A 12,558-nucleotide genomic window follows, 5' to 3' on the forward strand; every position below is an offset into this window, starting at 1 on the left:
CACTATGTCAAGACTTCTAAAATTTACATTCTGTCACTGTGGAATATCTGTTTTTACTTGGCTATTTAACCATAAATTGCATTATAAACACTAATGTACCTAATGACCTTTGAACCATGTCCAGGGTTGAAACTGAATGTAGTCTTAATGGGCAGAATAAGTGTAGACCAAAAAAAAGGAAAAAGGAAAAGGAAAGAAAAGAAAAAAGACCTCAGGAAGACATTACAGAAATTTGCTAAAGTCATTGTCAAAACTTTGGGGAAACTATCTGATCACTGTTGAGGCTGAATGGTAGGTACATAAAGGTTCATAATTGTTGACTTTTTGAAAAGTTAGAGGAATATCCTTATTATTATTTTATGTTTTTAAAGCTGGAGTAAATCTGTGGCATGGAATTTTGGAGTGTCTGCCTGAGAAAAATTCTTTCCTTAGGAGGATGGAGCCTCACCTGTACTCAAGGACTCAGTCCTTGGAATTAGAGAAGAAGCTATGAATCTCTAGTAGACCCTTCTAGTCAAGCCAAGATCCAGCAAACCTGGACTATTTTGGTTATAAAATTCACGTTGAACCGTATGTCACAGTTTCTAAATCAGGGCACTACTGGCATTTGGGGCAAGCCTAATAGGTGGGGTACCTAGCCTTCATTCCTGCCATCATCATTGCCACTTTATTCATGGTTCCAGTGAGCAAGCCCTGCTGTGGCAAAAGAAGGAGGATGCCTGCTGTCTATAAAATGGACCATTCTTGCTGCCTGATTTTTAAGATCCTCTTTTGCACTGGGAGCATTTTGGAGTATTCTCATGGGACACAAATACTCTCAGGATCTGAGCCCATTCTGAGAGTTCCATCCACAGCACTGTTCTCCAGATTTCCTGTGTCACCTCCATATTTGGTATCCAGCCATGACTTTGAAGAACAGGTGGATGTGTTTAAGGTTTTATGGAGGATGACACCATTACGTTAGGCTGAGGCAGCTACGGTGAACAAGGATTAAGTGTTGAGTAAAACAGAGAGGATGGAAATACAAACTATAGACTGGGAGAAAACAGTTACAAACCACATGCCCAACAAAGGACTGGGATCTATAAAATAAAAAAAAAAATTTAAACTCACAGTAAAAAAACCCAAAAAACCAAACAATCCAACTTAAAAATTGACAAACGTCACAAAGAGACATTTCACCAAAGAGGCTATACGCACGGAAAATACACATTTGAAAAGATGTTCAAACATCATTAGCTATTAGAGGAATGCAATTAAAAATACAATGTGATATTAGTATACACCTATCAGAATAGCTAAAATTAAAAAGTGACAATACCAAATGCTGACAAGGATGTGGAGAAACTAGGCTACTCATATATTGTAGGTGGGAACTTAAAATGGTCTGGTCACTCTTGAAAACAGTTCAGAAAGTTTCATAAAAGTTAAACATATCATAAGAACAAGCATTTTACTCCTGAGCATTAATCCCAGAGAAACGAAAACTTATGTTCATACAAAAACTTGTATGTGAATTTCACAGCAGTTTTATTTGTAGTAGCAAAATACTAGAATCTGATCAGATGTTCTTCAACCTGTGAGTAGTTAAACTGTGATACACACATATCCCCTGGAAAGCTACTCAGCAATAAAAAGAAACAAACTATTGCTTTACTGAAAACTTCCAAGAATCTCCAGGGATTCATGTTGAGTGAAAAATGCCAGTCTCAAAAGGTTGCGTAATGCTTGGTTCTGCTTACATAACATTTGAGAAATTAAAAATGTGGAAATGGAGGATAGATTAAGGATTGTCATGGTTTGGTAACCCTGAGTGAAGGGGGTTCCGAGAAGGGGGCTACAGGGAGGTGGATGTAATAATAAGAGGGCAACAGGAGAGATCCTGTGGTTTTGAAACTGTTCAGTATCTCAGTCCTGGTGGTGGACACACTAACTAACACGTGTGGTAAAACTGTATAGAACTGAACACAAACACACACATACAGAGATATGGGTACAAGTAAAACAGAGGAACTGAATGAGATTGGTGGACTGTATCAATATCAGTATCTTGCTTGTGATATTACAGTACAGTGTTACAAAATGGTGAAAACTGGGCAAAGTGCATATGGGATCTCCCTGTATTATTTCTTACAACTGCATGTGAATCTATAATCATCCCAATAAATATTTCTATTGTAAAAGTCACACTTACAGAAAATACAGATTAAGCGTTGTTATTCGCTTGTCCTCACGAAAGGATTGTCACAGGAATCCTTTAACTAAATTTATATATTTTCTATATAATTTATATATATAACATATAAATTTATATATTTTCTGTAGTAAACTCACAAAGAGAAAAAATTAGATTCTACATTTTGCAGAAATATACCCGTCGTTTAAAGTGAGATGCTCATCTTTTTATTTTGCTTTCATTATTAGAAGGTAGGCAAGTCCCACTCCATAATGATTGCTCTTCAAATATTCCATTTACTAAATGGATTCAGGATGATTGCTTTAGTGTTATTGAAATCTCTAAATTCTCGTCCCTGAAGTACTAAAGAGGCCTGGAGGGGACTCTTGTGATTTTTCCCAGCGGCAGGTCCCCAGCCCTGCAGAAAGGCTGTGTGCTCCACCCCAGGGGCCCAGCACTGAAGCCAGGAGGAGAATGATGGCAGGTAAAACAGACAGGAAGCAGGAACTCCAAGGTCCCTGGAACCTCTCTGAGTTGTCATCTGTACTGTCAGTGGACTCCTTCCATGATGTCCTGTTTCCTTCCAGAGTGCCACATTCTCTGCTATTAGGGGACTGGAACCGTTGAGTAGGCAACGATATATTTTTTTTTTTCAGGGCAAACAGCTTTCACCTGGATACATATTTCCAAAATTACTTATGTGATCATTCTGCAAAAATGTATTCAACGTTTCAAAACTGCTCATCTTTGTAAGTAAAACACGTGTTTTTTAAAAAGATGAGATCAGAAGTGCAGAAGTTAATGGCTAGGTTTGGGTATGTTTCTAGGGCACTTTGGGCCCTCCCTCCACCTGCCCAAAATAAAAGATGCAAATCTTCCCTCGTATCATAGCATTTCTGAACCCACAGACATCTGTGGCTAATCACACAAGAACATGACCGAACTGAAGCACCACAGAGACATCTACTGGTTGGTTTCTTTTCTTCTGGACTGGTTTTTAAGATTATTTTCCATGTCATAAGGAATTATTACTAACCAGCACTATTCAGCATTACTTATAAGCACTGTACATATACAGCTATGCAGACAATTATATTGCCCAATAACCTGGGACAATTAATTGGAATTCTGGAGGGACTGATGTGCTCACGGTCCAATCTTCCCATCACACGTACTCCACTGGTTTTATAGGGCTTCTGACAGCCAAGACGGCAAAGAGCCAACCCTGTTAAATCCAGGGTATGAGGTGGAAGGTGGGTACAAACAGGGCAGCTCACACATATGACCCAGTTAGAAAAATCAGTAGATGCCATTTTAGCCTTTTCACAGAGTATTCCCTATAGCAAAGTACATAGGCAATAATTATGAAAATAGGTAAAGGTTCGAAGTATTCGTTTGGAATATTTTCTTAGAATCACATTGGAAGCAGAGAACCTAAGGTTTATTTTTAAGAGAAAAGACCAGTAGCAAGTCTTCAAGCCTATCGGGCTCTGCCCTGGGAGGGGCTGACCACTTGGACAGAAAGGGAAGGTGGCTCTGGTGTCCCTGCCTCATGATACGTTAATATTTGGTAAACCTACTTTTACTTTTGCAGAATTTTTCAACTGTTGTTCTGTACATGTATGCTTTATGGACATCTTTGGAGGCCTGGTTATTTTTGGTTTCCCTGCAGAGAATATTTTATCTCAAATACAGTTGTGGAAAACAATGATGGCACAAGCTAAGCTATAGAATATTTGATTGAATCTTGATTCAATTATAGAATGAATTTGGAGCATACGAATTGATTCACGGATCTTAAATCAACATAGACCTGGAGGTTTGACATAGAGTCATGATTTATCCCTGCAGCTGTCCCTTCTCTTTCCTGCAGGGGGAAAAAGCAGAAGTTTGTGCTAGAACCAAAGACAAAAACATGATCTGTCTAACAGATTTCATGTAAAATATATCTCCATTAGTATATAACAAAACTATATTGCTATCGATTTGCAAAAGAAAAGTGCAGAGACACACAAAACAAAAGGCACATTTCCTTTGGGCACTTAAAATCCATTTTAGAATTGGTCATATAGCCATAAGCATTAGCTATGAGATAGGATTCCAATTGTTTTTGTTGATTACAAAAGCAGCACAAACCCCTTATTATCCCATCATTTTCCACAGAAAACCACTGCCAAGAGTTTGCTGGGTATTTTTTGGTGTTTTCATGCACACGTAAACGTGCATATCTACACACAAGCATGAATATGAAAACATACACTAGTCCTCTTTTGTCACCTGTTTGCTGCTTTTTTTCTAAACTAATTGTGGTTAGGGCCTATTTCCCTTGTAAGACAGATACATCTACTTTATTCCTTTTAAATGTGTTTCTGTATTTACCCAGATATTAGCTGTATCCCAATCCCCCCTTTGAGAGGTCAGTGTTCTGTGACCCACAGCAGTCATCAGAGGGTTTGATTTTCCAGTTGAGAGTTTTTCCCCATTCCTCCTAGCTTTGCTATGGGCATCCTTCTCTTATAATCTGTTGCTTCCTGCACATTTTCCCCTAAACCCTTCAAGCAAATGGACAATCCTCTCTTCTCACAATGCCACGATTCCTTCTCCCTCTTGTCCCACAGAGTCATCAACAAGTGGTACCCAGAGGGCTGACTATGTTTCCTCCACTGCTTAGACATGAGTCAGTAAAACAGATATGAGCCCTGCCCTCTTGAAGCTTATAATGAGGTATATATCCCTTGATTAAAAGAATATATGAAGAAATCAGGAAACTGAAGCTTAGAGGGAACACAGCAGTTGCCCAGAGTTGTTCAGCTAGTAAGTGGCAGAGCTGTCATTGGAACCACTCTCCTAATCATCCCATTCCACTGATCTAAACACACTGGCTTAAAATATCTATTCATCTCCTTTGGGAAGACTCAAAGGGAGAGATGTTTCTTTCTGACTCTCCGGAATACCCCAAATCAGAATTTTCCTTCCAAAACCCCTGAGGGCTTTGGCCATATGTGCAATAAGACTGATGGCCATCCAAGTCTCTCAGAATAGCTGGAAGGAGGGGAAACATGGCAGGAAAAGGAAAGACCTCACGTCTCCATGTGCAATGCACAAGGAAAGTAGCAGAGTCTTCTAATGTTTTATTTTTATATACATATATATTTTTAAATGTGTTCTTTTAAGATTGCAGGTTTCTTTTTGTAGGGTGATACTTATATCAAGCCCAAGTAACTCTGCTAGAAAATATGTTAATTTTCAGAAACAATTGCCTAAACCTAATGATAAAAATATTTCACTTTTATTGCAGTTTCTACGTGTTTAATTATTAGTGAGGTCAAGTGTCTTACTCTCCGTTTATGTTCACTCTGTGCATTTTCCTTCTATGATAAGCATTTTCATGGCCTTTGCCCACCTCTCTTTTTGTGCATCTATAAGTACCTTATTAATTTGTAAGCGCTCAGTATATGTACAGAATATTTAAAAATTTTTTCTGTATGTTAAAAACATTTTTTCCCAGCTTGTTACTGACTTTGGTTTATTGTGTCTTTTCCATGTAGAAATTTGTGGACTTTCATACAATGCTATTCCCCAATATTTATCTTGATAGCTTCTGAGTTTTGATATGGGGTATACAGTATCTCTACATAGATATAAAATTACTTTTCTAATTTTTAATGAATAAGGTGATATAACACAGTCAGTAATTTTTTACATCATAGATGTAAAAGTACCTAGAAATTACTCAACAAATTTCACCTTAGTTCTTTCCTTAAGTTCATACAGAGGTCAATCCTGGCAGAGATGAATTTGGGGCACAGCCTTAGATCTAAAGAATATAAAAAGAACTTCCTGAAGATCAGATATTCAGCATAGTGACTATAGTTAATAATACTGAATTGTATACTTGAAATTTCCTGAGAGAGTAGATCTTAAGCGTTCTCCCCTGACACACAAAAATTATAACTATGAGAAATGATGGACATATTAATTAGCCTGACTGTGATAATCATTTCACAATGTATACATATATCAAATCATCACGTTGTACGCCTTAAATATTTACAATTTTTACTTGTCAATTATATGTCAGTAAAGCTAGAAAAAAATAATTTCCTATGTCTGAAGAGAAAATTAACAAGAGCTTAAAAAAAGGTGGGGGGGAGTATGCGAATAAATAGAGAATATAAAAGATGCTATTCTCTCCCACTTTCTCCAATGGTCTTGTTTGTGTGACCAATGAATCCCCAAGGCTTCTGGGGTCTGTGCTGTGAGCCATTTTAATGGCTGATTAGCACACAATTGATTGGTTTAAGCATGCAGTCCTCCAAATTAGATTTTAAGTAATCCGACTGACCCTGTTAGACCTTGTGTGACATAGAATCCCTCGGGCTGATGCTAAGGACTCAGAGAGGTGAGAAAAGAGGTTGTGCACCAGCAACACAGTCATTCCCAGAACAAAACAAGCCAAAAAACAAGGACAGCCAAGGCTACAGTGAACAGAGAGGCTCATGGAACCAGGGTTTGCTCAAAGCCCAACTCCACCCCTTGCCACCTATGCGACTTTACACAAGTTACTTAAATCCTTAAGCCTTAGTTTCCTCTCAAGAGGAAATGGACAAATTAATATCCCTTTTTCAGGGTTGTTTTGATTAAATCAAGTGATGACGTCTATAGCAGTTAGAGATTATAACCAAATATGAAGCAAATTATTGTAAGACTCCTTCGTGAGGTTCTCTTGCTACCTTCTTTTCATGTTTCATAATCTCAAGGCCTCATCATTTTCTTATCCATTCAAAAATTGAGCGCCAGGGGCTTCCCTGGTGGCGCAGTGGTTGAGAATCCGCCTGCCAATGCAGGGGACACGGGTTCGAGCCCTGGTCTGGGAAGATCCCACACGCCACGAAGCAACTGGGCCCGTGAGCCACGACTACTGAGCCTGCGCGTCTGGAGCCTGTGCTCCGCAACAAGAGAGGCCGCGACAGTGAGAGGCCCGCGCACCGCGATGAAGAATGGCCCCCGCTTGCCGCAACTAGAGAAAGCCCTTACACAGAAACGAAGACCCAACACAGCCAAAAATAAATAAATAAAAAAAAAAAAAAAAAAAAAAATTGAGCGCCGGAGAGGAGCTTCAAGATGGCGGAAGAGTAAGACGCGGAGATCACCTTCCTCCCCACAAATACATCAGAAATACATCTATATGTGGAACAACCCCTACAGAACATGTACTGAACACTGGCAGAAGACCTCAGACCTCCCAAAAGGCAAGAAACCCCCCACGTACCTGGGTAGGGCAAAAGAAAAAAAGAAAAAACAGAGGCAAAGAATAGGGACGGGACCTGCACCAGTGGGAGGGAGCCGTGAAGGAGGAAAGGTTTCCACACACTAGGAAGCCCCTTCGCGGGTGGAGACTGTGGGTGGCGGAGGGGGGTAGCTTCGGAGCCACGGAGGAGAGCGCAGCCACAGGGGTGCGGAGGGCAAAGCGGAGAGATTCCCGCACAGAGGAGCGGCGCCGAGCAGCACTCACCAGCCCGAGAGGCTTGTCTGCTCACCCTCCGGGGCGGGCGGGGGCTGGGAGCTGAGGCTCGGGCTTCGGTCGGATCGCAGGGAGCGGACTGGGGTTGGCGGCGTGAACACAGCCTGAAGGGGCTAGTGCGCCACAGCTAGCCGGGAGGGAGTCCGGGGAAAAGTCTGCAGCTGCCGAAGAGGCAAGAGACTTTTTCTTGCCTCTTTGTTTCCGGGTGCGCGAGGAGAGGGGATTCAGAGCACCGCTTAAAGGAGCTCCAGAGACGGGCGCGAGCCGCGGCTAACAGCGCGGACCCCAGAGACGGGCATGAGACGCTAAGGCTGCTGCTGCCGCCACCAAGAAGCCTGTGTGCGAGCGCAGGTCACTCTCCACACCGCCCCTCCCAGGAGCCTGTGCAGCCCGCCACGGCCAGGCTCCCGTGATCCGGGGACAACTTACCCGGGAGAACGCACGGCGCACCTCAGGCTGGTGCAACGTCACGCTGGCCTCTGCCGCCGCAGGCTCGCCCCGCATCCATACCCCTCCCTCCCCGCAGCCTGAGTGAGCCAGAGCCCCCGAAGCAGCTGCTCCTTTAACCCCGTCCTGTCTGCGCGAAGAACAGACGCCCTCACGCGACCTACACGCAGAGGCGGGGCCAAATCCAAAGCTGAACCCCGGGAGCTTTGCGAACAAAGAAGAGAAAGGGAAATCTCTCCCAGCAGCCTCAGGAGCAGCGGATTAAAGCTCCACAATCAACTTGATGTACCGTGCACCTGTGGAATACCTGAAAAGACAACAACTCATCCCAAATTGAGGAGGTGGACTTTGGGAGCAACGATATATATATTTTTTTCCCTTTTTCTCTTTTTGTGAGTGTGTATGTGTATGCTTCTGTGTGTGATTTTGTCTGTATAGCTTTGCTGTTACCAATTGTCCTAGGGATCTGTCTGTCCCTTTTTTGTTTCTTTTTTGTTTTTTTTTAACTTTAAAAAATTTTTTCTTAATAATTATATTTTATTTTTTATTTTAATTATTTTATTTTATTTTATTTTATTTTATCTTCTTCATGCTTTCTTTGTTTTTTTTCTCCCTTTTATTCTGAGCCATGTGGAGGACAGGCTCTTTGTGCTCCAGCCAGGCGTCAGGGCTGTGCCTATGAGGTGGGAGAGCCAAGTTCAGGACACTGGTCCACAAGAGACCTCCCAGCTCCACGTAATATCAAATGGCGAAAGCTCTCCCAGAGATCTCCATCTCAACACCAAGACCCAGGTCCACTCAACGACCAGCAAGCTACAGTGCAGGACACACTATGCCAAACAACTAGCAAGACAGGAACACAGCCCCATCTATTAGCACATAGGCTGCCTAAAATCATAATAAGGCCACAGACACCCCCAAAACACACCACCAGACGTGGACCTGCCCACCAGAAAGACAAGATCCAGCCTCATCCACCAGAACACAGGCACTAGTCCCCTCCACCAGGAAGCCTACACAACCCACTGAACCAACCTTAGCCACTGCGGAGAGACACCAAAAACAATGAGAACTACGAACCTGCAGCCTGCAAAAAGGAGACCCCAAACATAGTAAGTTAAGCAAAATGAGAAGACAGACAAACACACAGCAGATGAAGGAGCAAGGCAAAAATGCACCAGACCTAACAAATGAAGAGGAAATAGGCAGTCTACCTGAAAAAGAATTCAGAATAATGATAGTAAACATGATCCAAAATCTTGGAAATAGAATGGAGAAAATACAAGAAACGTTTAACAAGGACCTAAAAGAACTAAAGAGCAAACAAACAGTGATGAACAACACAATAAATGAAATTTAAAATTCTCTAGAAAGGATCAATAGCAGAATAACTGAGGCAGAAGAACGGATAAATGACCTGGAAGACAAAATAGTGGAAATAACTACTGCAGAGCAGAATAAAGAAAAAAGAATGAAAAGAATTGAGGACAGTCTCAGAGACCTCTGGGACAACATTAAACACACCAACATTCGAATTATAGGGGTCCAGAAGAAGAAGAGAAAAAGAAAGGGACTGAGAAAATATTTGAAGAGATTATAGTTGAAAAAATCCCCAATATGGGGAAGGAAATAGTTAATAAGTCCAGGAAGCACAGAGAGTCCCATACAGGATATATCCAGGGAGAAACACACCAAGACACATATTAATCAAACTATCAAAAATTAAATACAAAGAAAAAATATTAAAAGCAGCAAGGGAATAACAGCAAATAAAACACAAGGGAATCCGCATAAGGTTAACAGCTGATCTTTCAGCAGAAACTCTGCAAGCCAGAAGGGAGTGGCAGGACATATTTAAAGTGATGAAGGAGAAAAACCTACAACCAAGATTACTCTACCCAGCTAGAATCTCATTCAGATTTGATGGAGAAATTAAAACCTTTACAGACAAGCAAAAGCTAAAAGAATGCAGCACTACCAAACCAGCTCTACAACAAATGCTAAAGGAACTTCTCTAGGCAGGAAACACAAGAGAAGAAAAAGACCTACAATAACAAACCCAAAACAATTCAGAAAATGGTAATAGGAACATACATATCGATAATTACCTTAAATGTAAATGGATTAAATGCACCAACCAAAAGACATCGACTGGCTGAATGGATACAAAAACAAGACCCATATATATGCTGTCTACGAGAGACCCACTTCAGACCTAGGGAAACATACAAACTGAAATTGAGGGAATGGAAAAAGATATTCCATGCAAATGGAAATCAAAAGAAAACTGGAGTAGCAATTGTCATATCACAAAAAATAGACTTTAAAATAAAGACTATTACAAGAGACAAAGAAGGATACTACATAATGATCAAGGGATCAATCCAAGTAAAACATATAAAAATTGTAAATATTTATGCACCCAACATAGGAGCACATCAATACATAAGGCAAAATTAACAGCCATAAAATGGGAAATTGACAGTAACACAATCATAGTAGGGGACTTTAACACCCCACTTTCACCAATGGACAGATCATCCAAAATGAAAATAAATAAGGAAACACAAGCTGTAAATGATACATTAAACAAGATGGACTTAATTAATATTTATAGGACATTCCATCCAAAAACAACAGAAAACACTTTCTTCTCAAGTGCTCATGGAACATTCTCCAGGATAGATCATATCTTGGGTCACAAATCAAGCCTTGGTAAATTTAAGAAAATTGAAATTGTATCAAGTATCTTTTCCGACCACAATGCTATGAGACTAGATATCAATTACAGGAAAAAATCTGTAAAAAATACAAACACATGGAGGCTAAACAACACACTACTTAATAACCAAGAGATCACTGAAGAAATCAAAGAGGAAATAAAAAATTACCTAGAAACAAATGACAATGAAAACATGATGACCCAAAACCTATGGGATGCAGCAAAAGCAGTTCTAAGAGGGAAGTTTATGGCAATAAAATCCTACCTCAAAAAACAAGAAACTTCTCAAATAAACAACCTAACCTTACACCTAAAGCAATTAAAGAAGAACAAAAAACCCCCAAAGTTAGCAGAAGGAAAGAAATCATAAAGATCAGATCAGAAATAATGAAAAAGAAATGAAGGAAATGATAGCAAAGATCAATAAAACTAAAAGCTGGTTCTTTGTGAAGGTAAACAAAATTGATAAACCATTAGCCAGACTCATCAAGAAATAAAGGGAGAAGACTCAAATCAATAGGATTAGAAGTGAAAAAGGAGAAGTAACAACTGACACTGCAGAAATACAATGGATCATGAGAGATTATTACAAGCAACTGTTTGCCAATAAAATGGACAACCTGGAAGAAATGGACAAATTCTCAGAAATGCACAACCTTCCGAGACTGAACCAGGAAGAAATAGAAAATATGAACAGACCAATCACAAGCACTGAAATTGAAACTGTGATTAAAAATCTTCCAACAAACAAAAGCCCAGGACCAGATGGCTTCACAGGCAAATTCTATCAAACATTGAGAGAAGGGCTAACACCTATCCTTCTCAAATTCTTCCAAAATATACCTGAGGGAGGAACACTCCCAAACTCATTCTATGAGGCCACCATCACCCTGATACCAAAACCAGACAAAGATGTCACAAAGAAAGAAAACTACATTCCAATATCACTGATGAACATAGATGCAAAAATCCTCAACAAAATACTAGCAAACAGAATCCAAGAACACATTAAAAGGATCATCCACCATGATCAAGTGGGGTTTATCCCAGGGATGCAAGGATTCTTCAATATATGCAAGTCAATCAATGTGACACACCATATTAACAAACTGAAGGATAAAACCATATGATAATCTCAATAGATGCAGAAAAAGCCTTTGACAAAATTCAACACCCATTTATGATAAAAACCCTCCAGAAAGTAGGCATAGAGGGAACTTACCTCAACATAATAAAGGCCATATATGACAAACCCACAGCCAACATCGTCCTCAATGGTGAAAAACTGAAACCATTTCCACTAAGATCAGGAGCAAGACAAGGTTGCCCACTCTCACCACTATTATTCAACATAGTTTGGAAGTTTTAGCCACAGCAATCAGAGAAGAAAAAGAAATAAAAGGAATCCAAATCGGAAAAGAAGAAGTAAAGCTGTCACTGTTTGCAGATGACATGATACTATACATAGAGAATCCTAAACATGCTACTAGAAAACTACTAGATCTAATCAATGAATTTGGTAAAGTAGCAGGATACAAAATTAATGCACGGAAATCTCTTGCATTCCTATACATTAATGATGAAAAATCTGAAAGTGAAATTCAGAAAACACTCCCATTTACCATTGCAACAAAAAGAATAAAGTATCAATAAACCTACCTAAGGAGACAAAAGACCTGTATGTGGAAA

This window comes from Eubalaena glacialis, chromosome 15 (assembly GCF_028564815.1).
Source record: "Eubalaena glacialis isolate mEubGla1 chromosome 15, mEubGla1.1.hap2.+ XY, whole genome shotgun sequence".
NCBI lineage: Eukaryota > Metazoa > Chordata > Mammalia > Artiodactyla > Balaenidae > Eubalaena > Eubalaena glacialis.